The sequence below is a fragment of the Hypanus sabinus genome, chromosome 29 (assembly GCF_030144855.1).
Source record: "Hypanus sabinus isolate sHypSab1 chromosome 29, sHypSab1.hap1, whole genome shotgun sequence".
In the NCBI taxonomy this organism is placed as follows: Eukaryota; Metazoa; Chordata; class Chondrichthyes; order Myliobatiformes; family Dasyatidae; genus Hypanus; species Hypanus sabinus.
Window position 1 is genome coordinate 26,161,146 of NC_082734.1, and position 6,469 is coordinate 26,167,614.

Here is a 6,469-nt window from a genome sequence, read left to right on the forward strand (position 1 = left end):
GAAGGGGCCAATATAAGAGACATAATTTTAAGGTGATTGGAATAACGTATAGGCGGGGAAATGTCAGAGGTAGGTTTTTACTCACAGAGTGGTGGGTGCAAGGAACACCCTGCCAGGGGTGGTGCTAGAGGCAAATACATTAAGGGCATTTAAGGAGCTCTTAGATAGGCACATGCATGATAGAAAAAAAGGAGGGCTACGTAGGAGGGAAGGTTTAGATTGCTCGTGGAGTAGGTTAAACAGTTGGCACAACATAATGGACCGAAGAGCCTGTACTGTTCTGTATTGTTCTATGCTCTAGGACTTGTGTTCTCCTTTCTATGTCCTCTGCATGTTTTGTGAAGTCTTCCCGTGCAGAACATGCCTGCAGCACTTGTTGACCAACAAAACAGAAAATTGTTTAATAAAACAAATGCTTTTCACGCTGGGCTGGAAGTACACCAGTTTCTGTGCAATTCACAGCAGCGAAATTGCTTTAAATCTATCACTGCCCTGCTCAGAGAGCAATCGCTCGGCACTTTGTCCCCGAGCCCTTCCTCTAGTGGTAAGTCTTTCAGACGGAAGATTAGAAATAATGAGAAAATAATGGGATGAAGAGTGGTCATTCAGTCTGTGTCTGTGCACAAACTGCTCCATTATTCTGCACTTATTCCCCCAAGAAAAGATGTTTTTTTTTTGCTTTGGAGTATCCCAAGAGAGGCTTAAATGTTGAAGAGTGATTGCCATGACATCACCAGTCCCGAAGTCCCTATTCCATACTGCTGGCTGTGTGCTTTTGTTGTTCATGCCAGGCTCCTGACACAGACAATCCACTCTGAGTACTCTTGTAGGAAGAGGTTGCCAAGTGGATAGGAGAAAATGTGTAAGAATGTGCTCAAAGTCTCCTTGAAGAAATGTTTCAGGCCCACTTACTCCTAGAATGGCCCATCAAGCAGAGGATAGGCCCTTTGGCCCAGAATGCCTGGGCCAAACTCATCGAACAGAGAATGATACACCACTGGAACAGGCTCGTCAGCCCTCAATCTCTGGGCCAAAACGCTGCTCCAAGTTAAACTAAGCCATTCTGCCTGCACATGATCTGTGCCCCTCCATTTCCTGCATAATCATGAGCCTGTCTAAAAGCTTTTTAAACACTAGTAATGTTATTACCACCATTGGTAGTGTAGGAGACACTGCCTCAAAAAGGCAACATCCATCCCTACCAATTAAACCATGCTATCTTCTTGCAGCTGCTATCGGGCAGAAAGTACAGAAGCCTGAAATTCCACACCACCACACTCAGAAACAGTGACTTCCCTTCAACCGTTTGGTTCTTGAACCAACCAACACAACCCTAGTTTAGCACCACTTTGATCACTTTGCACTAAAATAAAACTTTGAATTTTGTTTTAATTCTGTTCTTTCTTGTAAAAATTGTGTATAATTTATATATAATTTATGTTTTTCTAATGAATGCTGTTTATCTGATGCCCTGTGCTTGTAATACCGCTACAAGTAAATTTTTCATTGCACCTGCTTTGACTTTACCAAGTGTAATGACCGATGTTCTCCTGGAGAGGGTGCACTTGGACAATATTAGATGTATCTGCAAAGGGGTTCGCCCAGCACTCATCCATAATAAACAAAGTGAACAGACGGACAGAAAGGGAGGAGAGGGAGGGAAGGAGAGGAGAGGGTGGGAGGAAAAGGGATTGGGAAGAGAGAGAGGCTGAGAAGAAGAGTTGGGAGAGGGGGAGGACGGGGAGAGGTTGGGAGAGGAGAGGGGGAGTGGGGACAGACGGAGGGGGAGGGAGTGTTTGAGAGGGAGAGGATGAGGAGGAGGGAGGGATTGAGAGGGAGAGGGTGCAAGGGAGACCCACTATCTCTCAGTGGGTGAGCATCTGGGGGATAGTGACCATCGGTCCCTAGCATTTAGCATTATCATGGAAAAGAGAGGACAGGAAAATTTTTAATTGGGCAAGTGCAAATTATGAGGCTATAAGGCTATAGCGTGCAGGTGTGAACTGGGATGATGTTTTTGTAGGGAAGTGTACTATGGACATGTGGTTGGTGTTTAGGGATCTCTTGCAGGATGTTAGGGATAAATTTGTCCCGGTGAAGAAGATAAAGAATGGTAGGGTGAAGGAACCATGGATGACAAATGAGGTGGAAAATCTAGTCAGGTGGAAGAAGGCAGCATACACGAGTTTTAGAAAGCAAGGATCAGACGGGGCTATTGAGGAATATAGGGTAGCAAGAAAGGAGCTTAAGAAGGGACCGAGGAGAGCAAGGAGGGGACCTTGGCGATTATGGTGAAGGAAATCCCCAAGGCATTCTTCAATTATATGAAGAACAAAAAGATGAGAGGAGTGAAGGTAGGACCTATTAGAGATAAAGGTGGGAAGATGTGCCTGGAGGCTGTGGAAGTGAGAGAGTTCTTCGGTTTTTGTCAATGAGAGGGAACTTGATGACAGTAAGGACAATATGAGTGAGGTTGATGTTCTGGAGCATGTAAGGGAGAGGAGGTGTTGGAGTTGTTAAAATACATTTGGACAGGTAAGTCCCCGGGGCCTGACGGAATACTCCCCAGGCTGCTCCATGAGGCGAGGGAAGAGATTGCTGAACCTCTGGCTAGGAACTTTATATCCTCATTGTCCACGAGTACTGGTGGATTGGAGGGAAGCGAATCTTGTCCCCTTGTTCAAAATAGGTAGTAGGATAGTCTGGGTAATTATAGACCAGTGAGCCTTATGACTGTGGTGGGAAAGCTGTTGGAAAAGATTCTTAGAGATAGGATCTATGGCCATTTAGAGAATCATGATCTAATCAGGGACAGTCAGCATGGCTTTGTGAAGGGCAGATTGTGTCTAACAAGCCTGATAGAATTCTTTGAGGAGGTGACCAGGCATATAGATGAGAGTAGTGCAGTGGATGTGATCTACATGGATTCTAGTAAGGCATTGGATAAGGTTCCACATGGTAGGTTTATTCAGAAAGTCAGAAGGCATGGGATCCAGGGAAGGTTGGTCAGGTGGATTCAGAATTGGTTTGCCTGCATAAAGCAGAGGGTTGTGGTGGAGGGAGTACATTTGGATTGGAGGGTTGTGACTAGTGGTGTCCCACAAGGATCGGTTCTGGGACCCCTACTTTTCGTGATTTTTATTAACGACCTTGATTTGGGGTAGAAGGGTGGATTGGGAAGTGTGTAGATGACACAAAGGTTGGGGGTGTTGTGGATAGTGTAGAGGGTTGTCAAAGATTGCAGAGAGACATTGATAGGATGCAGGAGTGAGCTGAGAAGTGGTAGATGGAGTTCAACCCAGAGAAGTGTGAGGTGGTACACTTTGGAAGGACAAACTCCAGGGGAGAGTACAAAGTAAATGGCAGGATACTTGGTAGTGTGGAGGAGCAGAGGGATCTAGGGTAAAATGTCCACAAATCTCTGAAAGCTTATGGGGTGTTGGCTTTCAGAAGTCAAGGGATAGAGTTTAAAAGTCGCGAGGTAATGATGCAGCTCTTTTAAACTCTGGTTAGGCCACACTTGGAGTACTATGTCCAGTTCTGGTCGCCTCACTATAGGAAGGATGTGGAAGCATTGGAAAGGGTACAAAGGAGATTTACCAGGATGCTGCCTGGTTCAGTGAATATGCATTATGATCAGAGATTAAGGGAGCTAGGGCTTTACTCTTTGGAGAGAAGGAGGATGAGGGGAGACATGATAGAGGTATACAAGATATTAAGAGGAATAGATAGAGTGGACAGCCAGTGCCTCTTCCCCAGGGCACCACTGCTCAATACAAGAGGACATAGCTTTAAGGTAAGGGATGGGAAGTTCAAGGGGGATATTAGAGGAAGGTTTTTTACTCAGAGTGGTTGGTGCGTGGAATGCACTGCCTGAGTCAGTGGTGGCGGCAGATACACTAGTGAAATTTAAGAGACTACTAGATAGGTATATGTAGGAATTTAAGGTGGGGGGGGGGATATATGGGAGGCAGGGTTTAAGGGTCAGCACAACATTGTGGGCCAAAGGGCCTGTACTGTGCTGTACTATTCTATGTTCTATGGGTTGGAAAGGGAAGAGGGAGGGGGTTGATATTTGTGACATTTCCACTCTGACATCCACCTTAAACCTGATGACTGCAGTCTGACACATTTGTCCAAATACCCATCATGCTGTGTGCAAAACGGGTGGCATGGTAGCGCAGTGGTCAGTGCGATCACTTGTTACCCTTGGGAAGTCAGAAAGATTTCCACCTTGACCTCTAGAGTATGTAGTATCTGTACTTGTGGAACAGTGGAATTGATTCTTGTTTGTATCTTGCTCTTCGACCATGTGTCCTTATTTTATTTAGAGATGAAACAGGCTCTTCCCACCCAATGAGCCTGCGCCATTTAATTACACCCCTGTGACCAATTAACTTACTGACCTGTACACCTTTGGATTGTGGGAGGAAATCAGAGCACTTGGAGGAAACCCAAGCAAACTCCTTATAGACAGAGGTGGGAATTGAACATTGGTCGTTGGCGCTGTAATAGCATCATGCCAACTGCTGCACTGGTGTGCTCAAATGTGTTGGCTGAATGTGGTCAGCTTACGGAAGAGGTCATCACATCTTACAGTGATTGCAATGGCTGTAGCCAGAAGATGCAAGGGGAACATTGGAACTTTTCTGTTGCTGACTACGTGAGTCCAAGACTTACTTGTGACCCTGAGAGAAGCTGACTGACAGACATGGAGAGCCCCCACTGCTCAATGTGCTGCAGGTATTTGTAACTCTGGAGAAACTGTCCATGGAACCCAACTCCTGCTAGAAACACTCAGCAGGTCAGCCAACCTCTGGAAAGAGAATGAGTTCATCTTTCAGATCCAAAAGGATTGCAAACCTGAAATGCTGGCTGTTCTCTCTCCACAGGTGCTAACTGACTTGCTGAGTTTTTCTAGTATTCATGATTTTTATTTCAGATTTCCAGCATCTTCAGTTTATATTTCTCTAGGCCTGCCAACTATAGAATTACAGAGCACCTCAGCAAGGAAATAGGCCCTTTGGTCCATATAGTCCATGCTCATCTGCTACTTTGCCTAGTCCCATCGAACTGCACCTGGACCACAGCCCTCCATACTTCCTCCCACTCCCCGCTGCCTACTTATCCAAACTTCTCTTGTGGTTAAGAAAAAGTGTAGGATAAGAAACTCTTTTCGGTTCCTGTGTGTCAGCATCCCTGAGGATGTATCCTGAGCCCAACATATCGATGCAGTTACAAAGGAGGCACAACAGTGGCCATATCTCATTGGGAGTTTGAGGAGATCTAGTATGTCACCTAGAATGCTGGCAAACTTGGAGAGCTTTCTAACTGGCTGCATCATTATCTGGTATGGGAGTGGGGGAAGGAATCAAAATAAACTGCAGCCAGTTGTAAACTCAGTCAGCTCCATCATGGGCACCAGCTTCCCCAGCGTCCAGGACATCTTCAAGGAGCGATGCCTCAAAAAAGCGGCATTCATTATTAAGGACCCTCATCACCCAGGACATGCCCTCTTCTCATTGCTCCACAAGGAAGGAGATATACTGAAGACATACACTCAATGATTCAAGAACAGCTTCTTCCCCTCTGCCATCAGATTTCTGAATGGGCATTGAACCGATGAAAACTACCTCACTACTTTTACTTTCTCTTTTTGCACTACTTCTTAACTTTTAAAATGTAGATATTTTACTGTAACTTTTACTGTAACACAGTTTTTATTATGTACTGCTGCTATAAAGTTAACAAACTTCACGACATATGCCGGTGATATTAAACCTGATTTTGATTCAGATTCCTCTCACTTCCTTGTTGACTCCCAACCTGGAGATCAGGGAGAAAAAAGGATGTTTAATTTATTCCTTTCTCCTCATTTTAATGAATTTAATTTTTCCATCATCCAAGTGCCTAAGTTTTAGATAGGCATATGGTGATAGAAAAATGGAGGGCTATGTAGGAGGGAAGAGCTGGATTGATCTTGGAGTTGGATAAAAGGTCGGCACAACCTTATAGGCCGAAGGGCCTGTACTGTGCTGTAATGTTCTATTTTTGATGTTTATTTTCTAGTAATTTAAGATGCTTTCAATTTATTTTATTTTTAAATTACTTACAGCAGTTTTAACAGCTTTTAGATTGCTCGGAGACATTTAAAAGCTTACAAAGTTGGGACTGAAAAGGAAGATGTTTCTCGTATGACTACAGGAGATCAGTGGTAGCTGTGGGCCTTTCCATGGTGGTGGGTGGTCAGATTGAATGGTTCTCCGCATGCCCAACCCCCCCCCCCCCACTCCCTGGATGTACGCGATGAGGTGGGGGCTGTGGTGGCGAGTTGGGTGGGTGGTCAGACTGAAAGGTTTTCTATCCACACCCTGGATATATGCATTGGGGTGCTGGCTGCGGCGATGAATTTGTGTGGTGGGCAACTAGTTTAGAAATAATCAGCACCAGTCGCAGTGCATGAAGAACA